This window comes from Zingiber officinale, chromosome 4B, assembly GCF_018446385.1.
Source record: "Zingiber officinale cultivar Zhangliang chromosome 4B, Zo_v1.1, whole genome shotgun sequence".
NCBI classification, from domain to species: domain Eukaryota; kingdom Viridiplantae; phylum Streptophyta; class Magnoliopsida; order Zingiberales; family Zingiberaceae; genus Zingiber; species Zingiber officinale.
Window position 1 is genome coordinate 53,630,089 of NC_055993.1, and position 23,768 is coordinate 53,653,856.

General features: G+C 42.3%; 1 non-coding gene across 1 annotated transcript; it reads left to right on the plus strand.

The window, feature by feature from the left end:
• The first annotated feature begins 23,439 nt into the window (after positions 1–23,439).
• On the plus strand, positions 23,440–23,545 carry LOC121978940. The gene has a single exon (XR_006111258.1). It is a non-coding gene; the product is annotated as a small nucleolar RNA R71 (small nucleolar RNA).
• Positions 23,546–23,768: the final 223 nt, after the last annotated feature.

The window sequence follows — 23,768 nt, forward strand, 5'->3', positions numbered from 1 at the left end:
ACCCAAACCTAATTAGGGAGAACCCTAATCGATCGTAGACATTACCCCTTTTTAAATTATATCCTTTAGTCAACTAGGGTTAATTTCCTTAACCCTAGTCGTTCCACCATAAACCCAACTATCCTTTAATCAATTAATATCGTTACAACAAAACGATGAATTGATCTCCAACAAACCATAAATTTCTAGAAGGTTACCTGCTTATTCACTGTCGAAGCGCGATCACTATCGATATAGTGGCCGAACTAGTGCTGTTTGGGAATTTGGCCCAGGCTTCACGTTGAACTAAAGGAGAAGTCCAGTACAGACCCTAGAGCCAGGGAACTAGCCGGAGCAAAGGATCTGGTGGTAGCGGCTATCCACGAATAGCTAATCTCCTTGCCAGAGCTACAACAATAAGCCGCACCGCTATGCTTAACATCCCAAAACAGAAAATACATCCAGATCCTGCTAATCTAGAACCAAACACATCTTACTAGAATTCCAACTCGAGCTTCCTCTCTGATGCATTCTGGATGTTGTTGGGATGCAGGAAGAAAGGCTCAACACCAGGAAACTAAGGCATGGGAAGTAGATGGAAGAGGATCAATTGGCAGTCGATGGTGGCTGCGGGCAGATCAACTAGGCTTGATAAGGGCAGATCGCTGATGGTGGATCGTCGGCTAAGGTTCTGCTCAGCGAGGTCTGTGGGCAGCAGACACGTCAATCGACTCCTTGTGAGACCGGCCGGGAAGATTAGGGCAGAGGGGGGTCGACGTCAGTGTTGGGTTGAATGGAGCCGTTGCGATCCTCTTGTGGCGTTGAGTGGTGGAGTCGGAGAGGGATCAGGCTGCCAGCGCTAGGGCAGAGGGAAGAAGAAATGTTGTGGCCGGCGCCGCGCTGCTCGGCGTCGTGAGAGGGAGAGGGAGAGGAAGGGGAAGAAGAGGATCGGCTCGGGGAGGAAGAAGTATAAGAGAAGAGGCGTGAGGCTTCCCTTGACCACGACTTTAATTGCGAGGATAGGAGAAACCGTCGCGTGCAGCGCCAGTTAGGAAAAGGAAGAGATAGCGTGAGAGGAGAAGAAGGAAAAGGGAATGACGTCGGGGACGACTCGGGCACGCGGGGGAGGAAAAGAAAAATAAAAGGAAAAATAAAAAGAAAATTAAACATTTCCTCGTTAAAATGGGGTAGTCTAAACCAACTTTCCCGGGGCCCAATATTTGATCCCCTTAAACTCGTCATACGAGCTCCGAAAAATTTTCAGAAAATTTCTAGAAATTCCCTATGGTAATTCACCTTTTTTGGTATTTTACATTCTCCTCCACTAATAAAAATTTGGTCCCCAAATTTTTGTTATTACCATCAGCAAGTACTAACAATAAATAGATAGTATAAATGATGAACGGAAATTAACTCACATACCTCAAGTGAAAAGATGGGGGTATCGAACTCGGATTGTATCCTCGAGCTCCTAGGTAGCCTCCTCGTCCGAATGATGCTGCAATTCGACTTTAACCAGCCGGATAGTCTTGTTCCGCAGCTGACGCTCTTTCTGATCCAGAATCCGTACTGGAACCTCCTCGTAGGTAACGTCAGGCTTAATAGGAATTGAGATATCTGTCAGCACATGTGCCGGGTCGGATATATATCTTCTCAGCATAGACACATGGAATACATCGTGAACGCCTGCCAGGAACGGTGGTAGTGCCAGACGATAAGCTACTGCTCCAATCCTTTCCAAGATCTGGAAAGGTCCAATGTATTGTGGAGCTAGCTTACCTCTAAGGCCAAATCTCTTCACCCCTTTCGTGGGTGAGACTCGCAGAAAAAACATGGTCGCTAGTAGAGAACTCCAGGGGTCTCCGTCTTCGATCAGCATAACTCTTCTGACGGTCCTGCGCCTCTGACATCCTCCGTCTGATAGTACGGACCAACTCTGCCTCCTGCTGAGCTCTATGAGGCCCTAGTAATTGGGCCTCTCCAACCTTCCCCTAAAGGGTGGATGTCCGACAAGGCCTACCATACAACGCTTCAAACGGTGCCATCTGGATAGCCGAATGAAAGCTGTTGTTGTAAGCGAACTCTACCAATGACAAATGGTCCTCCCAACTGCCTCCGAAATCCAATACACAAGACCTCAGCAAGTCCTCTAGAGTTTGAATGGTCCGCTATGACTGTCCATCTGTCTGCGGATGGAAAGCTGTACTGAAACGGAGTTGAGTGCCCAAGGCCTGCTGCAGACTCTGCTAGAATTGGGATGTGAACCGAGGGTCTCTATCTGAAATAATACTCAAAGAAACTCCATGTAATCTGATGATCTCTTGGCAATACAGATATGCCAATCGATCCAGGAAATCAGTCTTCTGGATCGCTAAGAAGTGCACCGATTTGGTTAATCGATCGACGATTACCCAAATCGTGTCATGGTCTCGTCGTGTCCTAGGCAAACCCACCACAAAATGCATGGTAATGTGTTCCCATTTCCACTTAGGAATAGGAATCCGCTGAAGTAATCTGGCAGGTCTCTGGTTCTCCGCCTTCACTTGCTGACAGATAAGACATCTTGCTACGAATTCCGCGATGTCTTTCTTCATGTCGTTCCACCAGTAGGAAAGCCTCAAATCTCGATACATGTGGGTCCCGCCTGGGTGGATAGCAAATCGGGAGCGATGAGTCTCCTGAAGTAACTCCTCCCTGACCGGGTGAGATGGAAATACGCATAATTGGCCTCGAAAATATATAATACCCGCATTATCTTGGGTGACCTCTGTCTGCTGCCGGAAGCTATCTGGTTGCTAATGAACTGAAAATACTGATCTCCGGCCTGGGCCTCCCGGATCCTCATCCTGATCGATGACTGAGCAACTATAGTAACCAAAACACCTCGCTCTGTCTGTCCATGCTCCTCAAGGCCCAACTCGGAGAAACCCTGAATCAAGTGTGTGACTAAAGCTCAGTGGCAAGCTAAAGTCCCTCTGGACTTCCTGCTGAGTGCATCGGCAACCACATTAGCCTTCCCTGGGTGATAGCTATTGGTACAGTCATAATCCTTCAGGAACTCCATCCATCTCCTCTATCGGAGATTAAGTTACTTCTGGGTGAAAATATATTTGAGACTCTTATGACCTGTGAGAATCTCAAAGGTAATGCCGTACAGATGATGCCACCAAATCTTCAAAGCAAAGATGATGGCGGCTAGCTCCAGATCATGTACAGGGTAGTTCTTCTCATGCTCCTTCAACTGACGAGAAGCATAGGAGACTACTTTACCGTGCTGCATCAGAATAACGCTCAAACCCTGAAGAGATGCGTCAGTGTAAAGTACGAATCCATCCTCTCCAACGAGCAACACCAAAACTAGAGCCGACACTAATCTCTGCTTCAGCTCCTGGAAGCTGGTCTCGCAGGCCTCGGACAACGTGAACTTCACACCTTTCCTGATCAGGCGTGTCAGTGGCATAGCTATGCGGGAGAAACCCTTGACAAAACATCTGTAATATCCTGCCAATCCTAAGAAACTGCGGATCGCCTGTACTGATTTCGGCTGCTCCCAACTGGTGACAGTCTCGATCTTTTGAGGGTCTACTGAAATACTTCTTCTAGAGACCACATGCCCCAGAAAATTGACTGAAGATAGTCAGAAAGCAGACTTGCTGAACTTCACGTATAGCTGATGTCGTCGAAGAGTCTCCAAGACTATGCGAAGATGCTGTGCATGTTCCTCCTCGAAACGCGAGTAGACCAATATGTCATCGATGAAAACGATAACAAACTGATCAAGATACTCTAAGAAGACGCGGTTCATTAAATCCATAAATACCGCTGGAGCATTGGTAAGCCCAAATGACATTACCAAAAATTCATAATGGCAGTATCTGATACGGAATACTGTCTTCTGAATATCAGATTCTTTGAGTCTCAGCTCATGATATCCTGACTGCAGATCAATCTTAGAATACATTGATGTACCTCTAAGCTGATCAAATAAATCCTCGATTCAAGGTAAGGAGTACTTATTTCTAACGGTCACTGCATTTAGCTGTTTATAATCTATGCACAACCTCAGAGTATCATCTTTTTTCTTGACAAATAATACCAGAGAATCCCACAGAGAAGCACTAGGGCGTATAAATCCCCTGTCTAAAAGCTCTTGGAGTTGAACCTTCAGTTCATTCAACTCTGTTGGTGCCATACGGTAAGGAGCTTTCGATGCCGTGCGCGGTTCCCGGAATCAACTTAATAGCAAACCCACTTGCCTTCTGGGAGGCAAACCTAGTAGTTCCTTTGGAAATATATCCAGATACTCTCGGACTACTAGAATGTCGGAGAGTTGAGAACTACTACCGTCTTCAGTATTAATCAAAGATAACATAAAACCATGACAGCCATGTGACAGCAGCTTCTGATCCTGAATCGCCGAAATAGTCGATATGCTGTCGTCTCTGATGCTAGTGAATTCCCACGAGGGTTGGTTTGGAGGCCAGAATGTGACCACCCTCGTCTGACAATCAACAGTGGCATGATATGCTGACAGTCAATCCATGCCAAGAATAATATCAAACTCGACCGTTTCCAGTACTAAAAGATCTACCGTAAGTATCATGTTGTCAAAATCTAATGGGCAACCTCTGACCTCCTGGGTGACGTCCAAAGTATCACCGGATGGTAGAAAGATGGTCAGTCCCTGCGGTCTAATTGTGGATAATCCACCAATCTCCCTCATAAAGGTATGAGATATAAAAGAATGTGAGCTACCAATATCTATCAGCATATCAGCAGATAAGGCATAAATGAAAATTGTACCATGGAAAATGGATCCGTTAGTCCGCTGCGCATCCTCTCTAGTGACCGTATGAATACGTCCAGTCTCTGATCGAGGTGGAGGTGGTAGCACTGCCAGCGGCTGCTGCATCTGAGCAGGAGCCGACCACTGAGGCGGTGCTGGGTACGGGGCTAGAGGTGGAAGAGAGGATTGCGATTGATATTGTACTGGTGGTTGTGACTACGTCTGGTACTGAACCAGAGGCTGGGGCTGTAGATACTAGACTAGGGGCTGAGGCTGCAGCTGATATGGAGATCCCACGACAGAACTTTGTGGTATTATGAGGGCATTGGGGTGTTCCTGTCCATGCATGCCATAAGCAGCAACTGCAGGGGGAGCTATCCTCTGCTGGCGATGTGAAGTTTGGGCTCTGTGCCCGCCTCGCTGAGTCCTTGTCTGACTGAGCTGAAATCCATGACTAGAAACTCTGGAAGCAATATGCTGAGCATTCAGCAAACAATCTCGGCTCATGTGCCCAGGCAGTTTGCAATAATAGCAAGCTGACTGTCCAAGGGGTGCAGGCTGATGTGGTGTGCTCTCTGGACCCACACCGGGTGCAATGGATGTCACTGGCGGGTTGTTTCTGGGTCTGCTGAGGTCGGAAACGTCCTGATGAAGACCGCCTCGACTTCTGAGGCTGACCAGATGCCCCAGAAGTTCCCTGACCTATCCGACTGCGACCACTCTGCTGCTGTGTAGCCTGTGGCTTCTGGATATGTCCATATGTCCGATCCGTCTGTTTCTTTTTCTTGTCCGGGTATGCTCTCTGGTGAGCTGACTCTATCATCAGGGCTCTGTCCAATGCCTCTATGTAGGAAAAATTACCAAAGCCAGCAATCTTTACTTGCAGATGTCCATCCAGTCCCTGGACAAACTGTAGCATGCGGGATCTGTCCTCAGCAACTAATTCTGGACAAAACCTGACCAACCGATTAAACTCAGCATTGTACTCTGTCACCGAGCAGTTGTTCTGCCGCAGACTCAGAAAATTCTGCGGGTGAGTCATCTAATATGCTCGTGGGCAATACCGGCTCTCAAAAGCCTCTCTGAAACTCGCCCAGGTAATATTCTGCTCACCAATAATGGAACGCTGCGTATCCCACCAGGTGTCGGCCTCATCCGTAGATGGAAAGCAGCTAGCTCCGCTTTCTCCCACTCGGAGCAAGCCATGTAGAAGAAAGTCCGCTCCATAGTCTCAATCCAGTACTGGGCCACACTCGGATCAGTCTCTCTGTGGAATAGTGTGAATCGAATCTTCATCGACTCTGCCAATGTTGGAATTCGGGCTTGTGCCACGACAATATCAGTGAGGTGGGTAGGGATCGTCGTGGGAATTGACAGAATCACCGGAGCTGGTGCTATAGGTGGTACCATTGGATATACCAAGGGAGGTACTCCCGATGCTACTACATAAACTGTGGCATATACCACTGGTGGTACTGCAGGGTCCATATGAGTGGTCGCGGCTGGAGGTACGGTAGGTGGTGGTACCGGAAATGGAGCAACTGGTACCGCTGGTGCGGGTGTTGGGTACACTGTAGGCACTGGGGGCGCGGGTGCCGGGTACACGGTAGGTCCAGGTGGCTGTGGTGCCGGGTACGCCGCAATCTCTGCTGGTGGAGATATCGGGTTTGCCACAAGTGGTACAGTGTATAATGTATGGGTGGGTACCTCTAACGAAGCCATCGGAGTCTGAGAGCTCGGCACGCCCGCAGTATCTTGAGTCTGTCCCTGACCGACAGGCTCAACCCCAGTAGGGATCTCTAGCGAGTCCATTGCTAGAGATTCCAAAGTCCTCTTACGTGGCCGTCCAGCACCACATCTCGCAGATACTGCCCGTGTAGATCTCCTCATATCTGTTAAGTTATAACTCAGATATTACTACAAGTAACAAAAATTATAAAATTACCTTTTTACCTATTTGCCATCATGAGATGTTCCGTCGCTGTCCAGTCCCCATTTTATAACCTCGAAATTCCGTACAAGAAAATCGATGGAAACCCATACAAATCCGAAAAATAAATACCCAAGTTAACTAGCAAACTTGGGCAAACTCTCAAATCCAGAACACGAAAAGTAGATATCGTAACCCACTCTGATACCAAATAAATTGATATCAGATTAACACACAAAACCAAAATACGAAAACCAAATATCAGAAACTTGGCTCTGATACCAAATAAATTGTCACGCTCCGGGAGAGTCCCTGCCAGAAGAAATTTCGGCAGCATCTCCCCTGTACGGGTGACAATCTGAGACATACCTACAACATATCCATACACGGCTAACACGGCCGGAAACATACAATAAAATAAAAGTGACAACCACGTAGTATAATAGTAAACAAACCAAACTAAAGCAACGATAAGAAAATCATCTCAAATATCCTACTCAATTACACCCATAAAACTCAAATCTTATATCCTACTCAACTACACCCATAAAACTCAAATCACCAGCATACATTCAAATAAAAACCCATCGTTAATAAAGGACCATACAAGATCCAACGTGCCATAAAGATACAAGTCTAGAAACATAGACGATAGCATAATAAGAAAACCAAAGAAAAGATCCAAAAACGGAAATCCTCGAAATCTGGAGGGGGGACTAGCGACTGGAAATCCTCTGGACAGCCTCAACCTGAAATAGTAATATCAACGGGGTGAGTCAACTCCTCAGCGGGTAACTACTGACATGCATAGTAAGAAATAACGACAACTAATAAATATGCGTACAGTCTCCTGGATATATATCATATGAAAAATGTAAAACTGTAAGGAGCAGGAGTATCTGTACTAATTAGGACCTGGGTATAGGGATAACAAGGTCGTCAGACAGAGAGTATCATAAATCCTGTATGCATGTCAAACATATACATCCACCAAATATGCAGCATATAAAGTGTAGCAAACACAAGCAATAAATGCAGTCAGTGCATATGATGCAACATGTCCTGGTCACCCTTGACGCCAGTCAACCGTCTCACACACGATGGTGAGACCGAGTGGGTAGGACTGTGCCAATCGTGCACTCTGCCATCACTGCTCCTGAGTGACCGAGTGGACGGGATGCTATCGGAGTACACCTATCCTCCTTACCCCAAATCATAAGTGGGGGAACTCAATGCTCTCATCTCTCTGAGCCAGTCCAGAGGAGGGATCCCTGTCCTGCTACCACGCTACATCTCACTACCCATGAGTGGACCAACGGAGCTCTTGACAGAGCAACCTACTGCAACACTGTTGGGTTTTTCGGGCCGCGAAAATCACTTTTTCGCGTCGCGGAAACCCCAAAACCCCCTAGCCATTGGATCCGTGCGAAGAAAACTTTCAAAAATACGAGTACGAGTTTCAAACTATGATCTACAGTAGATCTACAAATGAAAAACATTTTATACCTTTGAAGCGTGCCCTAGCAAATCCCGCTCGTCTAACGGTACGCCGGATCTCGAAGTTGTCAACGTAGACAACTCTCTAGTGATATCCACACGAACAAGAAGTGTTTTCTAACACTCAAGGATGGAGAAGAGAGCACCACAAGTGTGCTAGCACTCTCTAGGGCTCTCGGGTAGGATTGGAAGAAGAAGAAAGGAAAAGAAGAGAACACACTCCTCTAAAATCTCTTTGTGACTTTCACTAACCTTTCTTCTTGGATTAGATTCACTCTCCTTTCTTCTCCCTTGCTTGAAACCCACGACCAAGAGAAGAGAAGGAGCAAGAAGAGAGCTTAGGAGGAGGAAGATCACTTGAATGAGAGTTACACTTGCAAAAATGAAACTCTTTTTTTCATCTAATTAAGTGGTTTGTAACCTCCATGGGATACCAAGAGTCACAACTCTTGGTAACTCCCATGAGGTGGCACTTTACTTAAGTAACCATGATGATGTGGAGCATCATCATTGGTCCACTTAATGCCAACTCACCAATGAGGTGACATAAAGTCAAGTCAAACTTGACTCTTCATCTTCCTCTCAAGTCAAGTCAAACTTGACTTAATCTCTCTCATGGTTGATCTAATCCAACCATTTAATTCAAGCCAATTTAATATAATGAATCTAATTCATTTAATTAAATTGATTCAATGAGTCATAATCTAAATTAGACTCATTGAACACATGAATCAACTTGAGTCCAACTCAATTAGCCCAATTAGGATTACTCTTAATCCAATTTGATTCGTCAAATGAATCTAATCCTCTTGGTTCATCATATGAACCTAATCTCCATCCACTTGTTCTTTGTGTGTGACCCAATAGGTTCTTGTAACGTTGGCAATGCCCCTAAACTCATTTAGAAACATAAGTAATGAGCGGTATCTAGCAATACATCATTACTACCCAAGTTACAAGAATGTTGAGATCCAACATCACCTTGTGACTACTAATTATTACTCCTCACAATATATGACAAGTGTCCTTCAATCCTAGACATCTAGATTGATCAATGTGAGGCATAGACCGTGTCATCCTCTAATCAATCTAAATCTTGAACTCCAAGTAGACTCACTCAATCAAATGAGCTCAATATCCTATATTGACTCATTTGGGCATGACCATGCACTTTGTGGTCTCACTCTATCAAGAATATCGATGTCTCTCCCATCATATAAGAGGGATAGATCCCATCTACATCACTCACATCCCTCCGCATAATTTGTTACATACCCAGTAATCGCCTTTATGGTCCACCCAGTTACGGGTGACGTTTGACGAAACCAAAGTACATAACTCCTTATGTAGGGAACCATGGTGACTTCAGGTCTAAGGACTAGTAGTCATACTAATAGCCATATGAGAAAGTATATGACACTCATATAACGATCCATGATACTTTCTCATGGCGGGTCATTCAGTATGCATTCTCTAATGCATACCCATGTGTCAACTTGATATCTCTATATCCATGACTTGTGAGATCAAGTCATCGAGTTGACCTACATGCTAGTCTTATTGCATTAACATTGTCCCTGAATGTTAATACTCGACTAGGAATGATTAAGAGTAGTGTTCCCTATATCATCTCACTATCGGTTCAACTAACCGATTGATATAGGTGAGAACCGTCTACTCAAGGACGTTATTATACTTAGTTTATTTGGCATAAATACAAGTAAGTATAATAACCAAAAACCAAATGCCTTTATTTATATAGAATATGATACAACAAGTCCAAAATACAATCATCAAATGATTGGCTCTAGGGCTCTAGCTAACAATCTCCCACTAGCACTAGTGCCAATCAGTGTAGGCTCTAAGCCCAAATGACCTAATGTGACCATCATGCTTCCTCTGTGCCAAAGCCTTGGTCAAGGGATCTGCGATGTTAGCCTCTGTAGGTACTCTACAAATCTTCACACCTCCTCTCTCGATGATCTCTCGAATGAGATGGAAGCGCCGTAGTATGTGTTTGGTCCGCTGGTGTGAGCGAGGTTCCTTCGCCTGTGCTATAGCTCCATCAATAGGGTTAGCAATGCTAGAAACCACCCCAAGTTCAGTGATGAACTTGCGAATCCAAACTGCCTCTGCTGCCTCTGATGCAGCAATATACTCGGCCTCTGTCGTAGAATTAGCTACTGTGTCCTGCTTCGAACTCTTCCAGCTCACAGCACCACCATTAATGCAAAACACGAACCCCGACTGCGATCTATAGTCATCCTGGTCGGTCTGAAAGCTAGCATCACTGTAACCCTTTACAGCTAGTTCATCATTTTCTCCATATATCAAGAAATATTCTTTAGTCCTTCTTAAGTACTTAAGAATATTCTTGACCGCTATCCAGTGACTTTCACCTGGATCTGACTGATATCTGCTCGTCATGCTCAAAGCATACGAGACATCAGGTCGAGTACATAGCATGACGTACATGATCGATCCTATGGCTGAGGCATAAGGGATCTGATCCATGCGATCTCTCTCCTCTCTAGAAGAGGGACCTTGAGTCTTCGAAAGACTCATGCCATGTGACATCGGTAGAAATCCCTTCTTGGAGTTCTGCATGACAAATCGAAGGAGTACCTTGTCAATGTATGTACTCTGACTTAAGCTAAGCAATCTCTTAGATCTATCTCTATAGATCTGTATCCCTAGAATGCGGGATGCCTCACCTAAGTCCTTCATTGAGAAGCAACTCCCTAGCCATGTCTTGACAGACTGAAGCATAGGGATGTCCTTCCCAATGAGCAGTATGTCATCCACATACAATATGAGGAAGACAACTATGCCCCCTACAACCTTCTTGTAGACACAAGGTTCATCTTCGTTCTTGATGAAACCAAACTGTTTGATTGCATCATCGAATCGAAGATTCCAGCTCCGAGAAGCTTGCTTTAGTCCATAAATGGACCTATGCAGCTTGCATACTCTGCTAGTATACTTTGGATCTACAAAACCCTCAGGTTGTGTCATGTACACATCCTCGAGTAGGTTTCCATTTAGAAACGCGGTTTTGACATCCATCTGCCGGATCTCGTAATCGTGGTAAGCTGCAATAGCAAGCATGATCCGAATGGACTTAAACATCGCTACTGGAGAAAAGGTTTCATCATAGTCAATACCATGAATCTGCTTGAAACCTTTAGCTACCAAGCGACCCTTATAGATAAGTCCATCCATGTCAGTCTTTCTCTTAAAGACCCACTTACACCCAATGGGTTTTACCCCTTCAGGTGGATCAACCAAAGTCCATACTTGGTTGGTGTACATGGATTCCATCTCGGATCTCATGGCCTCTAGTCATTTCTCGGAATCTGGTCTGATCACAGCTTCCTGATAGGTGGTAGACTCATCATCTATGAGCATAATGTCATCATGGTCAGATAAGAGAAATGAGTATCTCTCAGGCTGACGACGTACCCTATCAGACCTGCGAAGAGGTATGTCTACTTGAACTGGTTGTTGTTCCTCAACTCTTTGTGGAACAACATCATCCACGACACTTTGTGGTTCCAGTTTAACTTCCATCGAGGCATCAGTGCTATTGTTCGCATCTTGAACTTATTCAAGATCGAACGCGCTCCCACTAGTCTTTCTAGAAACAAAGTTCCTTTCTAGAAAGACCCCAGTCTTTGCCACAACTACCTTGTGCTGACTGGGAATGTAGAAGTAATATCCCTTAGTTTCCTTGGGATATCCAATAAAGTAGCACTTGTCGGATTTGGGTCCTAACTTGTCTGAGACTTGACGTCGAACGTAAGCCTCACAACCCCAAATCCTCATGAAAGACACCTGAGCATCTCTCCCAGGCCATATCCTATATGGTGTCTTTATCATGGCCTTGGATGGAACTCGGTTGAGTATAAAAGCTGTCGTGTCTAGAGCATAGCCCCAAAGGAATATCGGAAGATCAGTGTGACTCATCATAGACCGTACCATATCTAATAGGGTACGATTCCTCCTTTCGGATACACCATTCCACTGTGGTGTTCCAGGAGGAGTGAGTTGGGATAGAATCCCACACTCAGCTAGGTAGTCACGAAACTCATGGCTAAGGTATTCTCCACCTCGATCGGATCGAAGTATCTTAATACTCTTGCCAAGCTGGTTCTGTACTTCATTCTTGAATTCTTTGAACTTTTCAAAGGATTCAAACTTATGTGTCATCAAGTACACATAACCATATTTACTGAAGTCATCAGTAAATGTGATGAAGTATCTATAACCGCCTCTAGCAGCAACATTGAAAGGGCCACATACATCACTATGTATGAGTCCTAACAAATCAGTTGCTCTCTCTCTATGCCCACTAAAGGGAGTCTTGGTCATCTTGCCTCGTAGGCATGACTCGCATATCTCATATGATTCAAAATCAAATGAGTCCAGCAAACCATCCTTATGGAGCTGGGATAAGCGCTTGTCATTTATATGACCTAAGCGACAGTGCCAGAGATAGGTTTGGTTCAGGTCATTTGACTTGAACCTCTTGGTATTTATGTTATAGATAGGGCTCTCAAGGTCTAGAATATAGAGTCCGTTTATCAGAGGTGCACTACAATAGAACATTTCGTTTAAATAGACGGAACAACATTTGTTCTTTATTATAAATGAAAAACCTTTCTTGTCCAAACAAGAAATAGATATAATGTTCTTAGTTAAAGCAGGCATATAACAACAATTATCTAATTCTAGTACAAGCCCAGAGGGCAAAGATAGATGGTATGTAACGCCCCGCCCCTCCTGCTAAGGCCACGGGGGTTACTTTACCCTACTTAGCAACTTATTAACTTATTACAGCGGAAGTCTTACTTGTAAATTTTTTTTAAACATAGAATCCATATGTCATACTTTACATTATTTCAAGACATATAGGAGTTAACATGATAAAATGTCATGGAGTTACAATCATAAAAAAAATATCAACTAAGCACAATTCATATTTAATGAAAGCAGGTCTTTTCTTCTTTAGCCAGTCACTACCACACACATCCTGCTAGCCCCTCCTGCTGCTCCCCTAGTTCATCCAACCTTTGCCCTTATCTGTGGTACAAGAAAGTAAGCTGTGAGCACTCATGGCTCAGTAAGTTCCTTTCCTACTCACAAAATCCGTATAGCATGTCAACAATCACAAAGCATATATCAAAGCATAAAGTATCATAGCATATCATACATGATCATCATACGTATCATGAGCACAATCATAGATATCATGGCATAATCATGGCATAAACACAAGGTAGCATGACATATCATAACATGATCATCATACTCATCATGGCATATTCAAAAAGTATATGCAAGGTGAACTTTTAAAACATGCATCATGTCTTGTTAAAACGTATAGTATAGATACTTAAACATAATCTCAACATAAGAGGGGATCCCGGCTTGTACCACGTACATAAATGCGCGCGTCCTAGTAGGTCCAAGGTAGCAAGTCTTGAACCCTACAAGGCATATACTAGGCCCGTTTCTTAGTCCATCGACCTAGGGGCACTTAGGAGCCCATCCCTAACGAGGCCCGTTTCTTAGTCCATCGACCCGGGGCGCTTATGGAGCCCACCCTTGGTACAAGCCTTAAAAGTAAAATAGCATGTCATATTTACATAGTCCATATCACTCATGTCATATTCATGTCATGAAGAGTGCTCTTGATCCCACTTATAGGGAAATAACTCTTTTAGGCATAGCTTAAAGCATGTATATTTTATCACACAACATATCATGATTTTGAGCACACAGCATATCATGAACACATGCATAATTAAGCATACAACCGATCATGAGTTTAAGCACACAGCATATCGTGGATTTGAGCACATAACATATCATGAGTTTAGGCACATAGCATATCATGAATTTGAGCACATAGCATATCATGAGATTGAGCACACATCATATCATGAAAATAAGCACATAGCATATCATGAAATCAAGTACACAGCATATCATAAAATAAGCGCATAGCATATTATGAAATTTAGCACACAACATATCATGAAAATGAGCACATAACATATCATGAAATCAAGCACACAGCATGTCATGAATAGGACCTAACATATATAAATGAACATCACAGCATGTCATACTCTCCACATATCATAAAGCATTGCATGTGAAGTTCATGGAAGAACACAATTAGGTCTCTAACCCTAGTAACAAGTGGTGGCCGAAACATGTAGAGATGGTTTAGGTTATCAAGCAACAAAAGAACATGTGAACCCTAAACATCTATCATTTCTTATGACATAAGAGGCATCTTAAGCATGTTAGGTATAGGTTCCAAGCTTTCTAGGTCCCTTTTCATAACCTGGCCGAAACTCATTAAGCCTCCTTTTGGGTTATTAACAACATATAAGCATGAACAACCCTAACAATTTTCATATCATATTCCATAAGAAACCACTTGAGCATATTTGATTTAGGTTCTAAGTTCTCTAAGCCTTTAACCCTAACATGGCCGAAACCCTAGCAACATGTTTCTAGGTTACAAGCAACATGAAAAGGTTGATCTTCATACTAACATATCAATGCATATCATGAGAATCACCATAAGTACTTAGTCTAAGTTTCAATCTTCTCAAGCCTTTTAACCTAATGTGGCCGAATCTTGTAAGCATGGGAATTAAGTTTCTAGTGGCATATTAGCATGAAGACCATAAGAACTTTCCTAGCATTCATTTCAAAGAATAACATGGACCACTTAGTTTAGAACTTTAAGCATCCTAGGTCTTAAAAACAATTGTGGCCGAATGCTAAAGAACAAGGATTCAAGTTTCAAGCAACATGTGAACATTAATTTATTTCATATCTCTTCATCAAGTAGATCATAAGTATCTTAGACTTGATTTAAACTTTCCTAGGGTTCAAGTCTTAAAATGGCCGAATCATCATATACATAAGAAATATTGTTCAACTTAACCTAAGATCATGGCATGTCATATTAGCTTCATATCTTGTCTTATGAGAATCATAGCATGCTTAAATTTTTAGGTTAAAGCCCTTCTAGGCCCTCAACTCTATCATGGTCGAATATACATGAATATGGAATCAAGTTTAAATTGACATACAAGGGGGAAAAACATTAACAACACCATTTATCATGAGGTACACATCATAAGAACAAGGGAACATGCTTGGTTTAGGTTTAGAGCTCTTCTAGTTCTTTTGTTCCTTCTATGCCGAAAATCTAAGTTCATCAATTTATGTTCTAACCAAACATTCTATCATGAAAATATTAGTTTAACCCTCCTACCATAAGGTACATAACATAAGCAACATCATGAACATATCTTAGTTGGTTTTCAAGGTTCTTTAAACTCTTTCTTTTTGTTTGGCCGAAACCCTCATGAAACAACCCTAGGTTTTTAAGCAATATTTTTACATAACAATCACATAGCTATTGTACCACAAGTGAGGGGAACTTACATCCTTTCGCTTGTGGTTTTTCTTAAGGAGGAAAGTGTTCTAGTTGTTAAGGAAGGAAGAAGGTTCTTCTTCTTGTGCCTCCTTTGATTTCCTTTGCTTGAGAGGGCTAGAACTTGAAGATTTCTTCTTGGAAATTAGCTTCCTTGGAGAAGAACTTGACTTAGTGCTCGGATCAAAGAGTGGGAGGATCTCCTAGTCTCGGTGAAGAAAAGAAAAGGAGGAAGGAGGAGGAAGAATGAGGAAAATGAGAGATTTACTTCTCATTTTTCTATTTATTCATCATGAGAGGAATTTATGCCTTCATTAATCTTTCCCTTAATTCATCCATTACTCCTCTCTTGATTCCCATGAAAATAAGGAGAGGGAAGGGTGAGGAAGACAACTTGCCTTCTTCTTGTTCCTTCTCTTAACCCAGAGGGAGAAGAGGTGAGCAATTTGGTTTTCTCTTGCTCTTTGCTTTATTTTTTTCTTCTCTCCTTTAACTAACATTTTTATTCCTTCCTATGCATATGTTACTCTCTATCCTAGTGGTGATCATGCCATTAATCTTTCCCCATTATTGGTGGGAGGTTCAAGGTTCAATCCTTGGCCTCCACCTCTTACCTCTTATTTTTATTTTGTTTCTTACTCTTCTTTTTCTCTTATTCTTTTTATTTATTTCCATGCTCTTAATGAGAATAATACTCATGTATTTATAAAAATTCGTGGGTGTTACATGGTAAGTTCCTACAGCAATAGCAACAACCCGTGCTCCATTGCCTATTCGTAGGTCTATCTCACCCTTCGTCAATGCCCTGCTATTTCTCAGCGCTTGTACATTAGTACAAATGTGCGAAGCACATCCGGTATCTAATACCCACGATGAAGAAAAAGAGAGGTTGACTTCTATAACATGTATACCTGAAGTAGAAATATTATTTCTCTTCTTCGTAAGATCTTCCAAGTATTCTTTGGAGTTCCTCTTCCAGTGCCTTGCTTGTCCTTGATATAGGTGACTGTTCGCTCTCCGCAAGTGTACGGAAATGTCGCAAGTAATATAAAAGATTATCGTATCCACAGGGACTGGAATAAGCACTAGAAATGTCTCAATGCGAATTAGCCAAACAACTATCCAATCGTTTCAAAAGCAAAGTACGGTAAACAAATCTAATCTTAAAGATCAACTAACAAGAGTTTAGTGTTTTGGGGTATGATAAAGGGAGATTCTAGGAGTTTCGGTTTCTTTGTATGATTTCTCGAATGTAAATGGTTCACCAATTCTTATCCCTCAATTGCTAAACATGTAGAAAGTTGCCGGTTCTCTCTTGCAATAGACAACCGGCTAAGGACTGAGAAATGTATCTAAATAGGATTAATTAGACATGAACCTATGTTGTCCTTACACAGAAGTGCACCTATTACTATGCTTTCCTCGGATATCAACGTAGAAGCCCACGACTTATCAATCTATCAAGATACAAGAAACTAATCACAAAATCCATCCTACTCTCTTGAATATTCCTATTTCCTCTTCAAGATTGTCTCTCAAACGTCCTTACACGGGCTTGCACCTGTCACGTGGATCCCTCGGATGATCGAGTGAGAGTTTATCTTTACAAAGTCCATAAGAAATTCAAACAATTAATCAAGAACGAGAATTAAGCACAAATCATCTTTAATCGTTCAAGATCCAATTGATACAAGCAAGATAATGTCATTGAAACAAGAGAATGACAAATCCATAAGAGATTACATCAATCCATCATACAAATACTCCCTTCATCCTAGAATACAAGATCTACTCCATGAATCGAGGAAGAAAACCCGAAGAAATAGAGAATATAAGCATTCCTTAAATCCCCAATCCAAGAAACCAAGAAAAGGGGGAAAAGAGAAAACTTATCTACGAAGAAGCTTCGTCTTCGGATCCAATCCTCGCTCCGGAGCCGAAATCGCCAAGAACTCCCCTTGAATCGCCCAGAAATCCTCCCAAGAATGGGAGGAAACCACCAAATCTTGTCTTCTCCCAAAGGGGGAGAGATCCCCTTTCAATTCATGAAGGAGGGTTTAAATAGAGGAGGGAATCGGGCGCCACACGGCCCCGTGACACGGCCGTGTGAGATTCACACGGCCATGTCCAGTTCCTTCTCTGCCAAAACTGCACGGCCGTGTGGTTCACACGGCCACAACCTGCTTAGTCTCTGGAAATGCTACACGGTCGTGTGGTGCACACGGCCTGCTTAGTCTCTGGAAATGCTACACGGTCGTGTGGTGCACACGGCCACAGCCTGCTTAGTCTCTGGAAACCTCACACGGCCGTGTAGATCCACACGGCCATGTAAGGCTTCTGCTCTGGTTGGCTTCAAATCTTGACACGGCCGTGTGAAGTTCACACGGCCATGTCATTCTCCACTTCTGTTGGTGCCAAACTCCACACGGCCCGAGCTCCATACCAGTGCAGGGCCGTGTGAGGTACACGACCCGGTGCTTTCTTCCTTTGTTTCCTCCAATGCTTGCCCAAGGATGTAGATTCTTCACTAAATCGACTCCTGTGTACAGAAAATGCACAAAAAGCAGATCTCCGAACCAAAAGAATAAATATGCTAAAAGGAAAGCTGGAAGTATAAAAATGCATAGATCAAGCATGCTCAAAGTATGTAAATGTGCGTAAAAACATGCATGAAAGAGTATATAATCTACGCACATCACACCCCCAGACTTAAACCTTTGCTTGTCCTCAAGCAAAATGCCGCAGTCTAAATTCATATGCTCTACAACACATTCATAAAACCTAGTGCACTTTCCTAACTCTATCAAAAAGTTTCATTAGAAAGCATGATCATAGAAACAAGTAAAGTTTGGTTCAAGCATAAGAATCCTATGCACAGTGTAAAAGTAACTCAACACTCTTCAAGTTTCAATCCATGTCCTAGTCAAGTCGTCATCAAATTTGAATTCCTAGTGTTTCCAGTGAAAGACAAGTAACCAGTGATAGGCACTTACTCACCATTCACTTGGTTCATATTTCTCAACTAACCCAAGGTCTCAAAGGTGTGCTCAATCTCAAGAGAAGCTAAACAGTCATTTCCCCAGTAACCTAACTCGGTCTCAAAGGGGTGACTTGCTAGATTCCACTCATGACAACTGTTTTTTATATCCCTTATTTCCTTTTTTTTTTATAAGTGTTTGCATTGTGCAAAACTTATTCACAAATGTAATTTTTAGCACACATGTTGGGATATTTTGATTTTTCCAAATGAGCTTTAATGATTTGAGCCTCATCCAGTAACCAAAATGAAAGTTGAGAAATCACCATGGAAACCAAGTACTAAGCAAACAAGATGAATCATGACTATTTCAATGACATCAACTATTCAAGCATCAAGCACAAGTGTAGTGAAGATAAAATCCTTAAGGTTGAACCAAAACTAAAACTCATCACCATAAGATTCTTAGCTTGTTTCATGCTACCCAAGATAGAGAAAAGAAGTACATAAAGTTTACTACTAGCATCATTCGAACATCATGAATCAAGACAATACTCGTGCTAACATTTCACTTGAATCCAAGAAAGCATATAAGTGAAGATTTGATGTTCTCAAAAATTTTTTTTTTTTTTTGCCATGATTATTTCAAAAACAAGAAAAATAAAGCAACAAGCAATGAAAATAAGAACCAACATGAAAAACTAACAAAAACAAAAAGAAACTGAAAACCAAACTAAACAGTACATAACACCCCCCCAGACTTAAACTTTTCATCGTCCCGATGAAATCAATATGGTGGAGGAGGTGGAGGTGGAGGTGGACGAGGGAAAGGAGGTCTACGACGTGGTTGGCCAATAGGAAAACTAGGAAAACCTGGAATCTCACCCAAAGATCTATGATACTCATATAAAGCATCTACTTGTTGGCAAGTAAGCATCATGCTCTGCATAAAATCTCTCATCCTAGCCTGATCAGTATCATAATCCTGCACAAACTCAGCCACTTGACCTTGGAAATTCCTCGTAAACTGAAAATGATTTTATACCTCCCTAAACTGATCATCAGATAAAGAGAAGCGCCCCTCCAACATTTTTCGTTGGGAATCTTACTTCTCATGAAGTGATTCTAGAGACGTATGAAAATCTGAAAAATCAAACCTAGAAGATCCCGTGCCATATGCAAAAGAATGCCTAGCGGGCTCCATAAAACTAGAAGGCTGCGGGTGTCCATATGACGAGGGCTCATGACGTGGCTGAGTGTCTCCAGGTATAGAAGGGTTATCCTCAGAATCTAACTCAGAAATTACCCAATTAGCCGGGTTACGAATAGTAGTTCGTTCAGGAAAAGGAAGGGGTAGAGGAGAACCACTCCTCCTAGGAAACGCAAAACCATTCTCATCCCGAACGATCATTTTCATAGCAAGACATGCATCAATGTCAATCATGTCATTACCATGAATTATTTCCAACCCATCAACATCAAGATTTAAATTACAAGCTATTCGGGTAATCAAACCACCAAAAACAATTGATCCCGATGACGCCCTAGCAGATCTTAATAAGGTTTGAACAAAATGAAAACCAGAATCAAATTCAACCTTATAAAGCATAGCCCATAAAGCATAAAGCTCTATCTTTTTAACCACCCCATCACTCTCTCCCCTACCAAAAATAGTTTTACCCATGACTCTATGTAGGTACCTAAAAATGGGGTTTTGCATATGGGAGGCCTTAGCTCTTGAAGGCTCATAAGGTTGATCTAACCCAGTTATTGCATTCCAAAAATGATTCCAATTAAACCTTGGATCAAACCTACGAGGGCTACTGGTGGTTAATCCAAAACAAGAATTAAAGTCACTAAATGCCCATAGAAATTCTTGATTCATTAGTCTAAAAGAGATTTTTCCAAAATAATCATCTTCATTAGTAAAATGGACATCCAATGAACTCAAAAATTCCAAAACAAGACGAGGATATGTAGGCAAATGGGTGTACATAATATCACTCCAATCCAAAAACCCAATCATCAAATCTACATCTTCCCTAATTCCAAGCATATCAAGAACAGTTGGGTCCATATATCTAGTACACACTATCTTTCTATTGACAAGAATTGCAAATCTAGTTTCTTGATCATCATTTTTAAACACAATATTGAATTCATTGTCATTACCTTCGTTGCATGAAGTCCTTTTGCCTTTGCCCTTCACTGGTTGCTTTCCTTTGTCCCTTGATGGCTCCCTCTCTTTGTCTCCACTAGATCCACCACCTCCTTTGCGAAGTCTCTTCAAAATATTGGACATCTTGATGAGTTTAGATAGGGGAAGAATTATCTAGAGTTGTGGAACTCAAAGAACAAAACTTCAAAGAACAAAAGATCTTAGGATAAGAGAACAAAAAGTTCAAGTCTTAGAGAGGAGGAGAATCGGATCTAAGAGATCTCGAGAGATTAGAGAGGAGTTTTTAAGAGATTGGGAGAGAAAGATATGTTTTGGAGAGCTGGGGGTGTGTGGAACACGGCCAAGATCTGGCCGTGCGAGGTAGGAGGAAGACTTTAATAGTTCTCCTACACGGGCCGTGTAGATCTACACGGCCTCCCCCTCTTTCTTCTGTGGATTCCAGACACGGGCCGTGTCTGAGACACGGCCTAAACCTCTTCTTTCACGGGTTTCTTCGCACGACCGTGTCTAGGACACGGCCTCTTCATCTTTCCTCTCGGGATTCTTTACACGGCCGTGTCTAGGACACGGCCTATACCTTTTTCTCCTCGGGAGATCCCACACGGCCGTGTCTGGATGACACGGCCCAAGCACTTCCCTTCTCTGCAACCTTTGCCTGGCCGTGTATAGCACACGGCCTGACTCTGTTTTGCACCTAACCTGAAAACAAAATCAAAAGAATGCATCAAACTAAAAGAAATTACAATACAAATCAAAACTAACTAAAAGAACCCTTGGGTTGCCTCCCAAGAAGCGCTTGTTTAAGGTCCTTAGCTCGACCAAACTTTATCATTCACTTCTTTTCCTCGCCCTTGGAGGACAGATATACTTTTCATTTTTGTTGGGAGATCTTCTCCCAACATCTTCCACCATATTGTCTCCTTCATTTGGTGGCCTTCCATGAGGATGGAAATTCCAATCCTCAAGTTTATAAATGCTTGTCCTGCTACAAGCATTTAAAAGAGACGAGACATGGTTAGAGATATTAGATAAATCATATTCCAACTTTTCCTTACCAATTACCAAAGAAAGCTTATGATTTTTGACATCAATTATAGCTCCAGCTGTAGCAAGGAAAGGTCTTCCTAATATGATAGGAATCCTAGGGTCCTCTTCCATGTCCAACATGACAAAGTCTGTGGGAATGACATTCCCATCCACCTCTACTGGCACATCTTCTATAATACCCAAAGGGTACCTGCAGGAATGATCGGCAAGTTGAAGTGCCATAGTAGTAAGTTTAATGTTTTTGAGACCTAATTTATTACAAATTGAATAGGGAATGAGGCTAACACTCGCCCCCAAATCACAAAAAGCTTTTTCAAAAAATTCTTTTCCTATGTTGCAAGGAATATAAAAGCTCCCTGGGTCCTTCAGTTTTGGAGAAGTGTTCTTCTCAAAAATAGCACTACATTCCTCACTAAGCGCAATGGTCTCGACCTCTCCTCTTCTTCTCTTATTTGACATGAGATCCTTCAGGAATTTGGCAAATTTAGGCATTTGTAGAATAGCATCAATAAGAGGTACCTCTACACAAATTTCCTTAACCTTTTCTAGAAACTTGCCATATTCTTCATCCTTCTTGAGCATTGTAAGTCTCTGAGGAAAAGGGACAGCTTTGCTCTGATGGTTCAGTGGAAGAGTCTCTTCAACCTCAATGGTACTCTCCTCTTTAGCTTGAATATGATTTGGTATAGGAGGAGAGAGCTCTTCTTCTTTTTGTATCCCTTTTGAAGCAGTCACTTGGGAGTCTCCCAAGGTCCGTCCGCTCCTAAGCTCAATCCTATTGCAATGCTCCATAGGATTCACATCAGGTTTTCCTGGAAGCTGTCCTGGTGCTCTGGATGATGAGGAAGCTAGTTGGGCAATTTGACTATCCTGGATCCTTTGATGCTTATCAGAATTATCCATTCTTTGAATGAGCTTTGCTATATCTTGCTTCATTTCATTCTGACTTGAGACAATTTCTTCAAGCATCTTTTCAACATTTGACTTTGGTAAGCCTTGAGAAGATAGATGTTGAAAATTTTGTTGCCCAGCTTGAAAATTTGGTCTTGCCCCCATAGATGGTCCTTGATCTTGATTATTTCTGTAAGAAAAATTTGGATGACTCTTCCATCCAGGGTTATAAGTATTTGAGTATGAGTTGTTCTGCCTTTGATTGTAACTCATGATTGCATCACATTGTTCAAGTTGATTGATTTGTGCAGTGATAGCTCCCAATGGACATGAGTCATTTGAATGCTCTGAACTTCCACATACTTCACAAGATGTACTAATAGCATTGACCATATTAGCACTAGTCCCCATATTTTCAAATTTCTTTGTAAGAGCGTCCAATTTTGCAGACAAAAGAGTGACTGCATCTACATCAAACTTCCCTGATGCTTTAATTGTTGGGTTTACAGAGGAATAGCCACCACTTCTTTCATTTGCCCATTGATGATGATTTTGTGCTACACTTTCAATGATTTCTTTGGCTTCATCTAAGCTTTTGTTCATAAGTGACCCTCCAGTAGCTGAATCAAGGGATACTTTGGTATGATAATTGATACCATTGTAAAAAGTGTGCAACACTAACCATCTTTCCAACCCATGATGTGGGCATTGTCTGAGCATACTATTATATCTATCCCATGCTTCAAAAAGAGATTCTGAGTCAATTTGCTTGAAGCTCGCAATTAAATTCCTCATATGAGCTGTTTTGCTTGGTGGATAGAACTTATCAAGAAACTGTTGCTCACACTGCTCCCAAGTGGTGATGGTATTAGGGGCTAAAGAATTCAGCCATTGTTTTGCCCTATCTCTTAGAGAAAACCCAAATAATAATAATCTAACTGCATCTGAAGGAACTCCATTCATTTTCATGGTCCCACATATTTCATAAAAGACCTCTAAGTGTTGATTGGGGTCTTCATG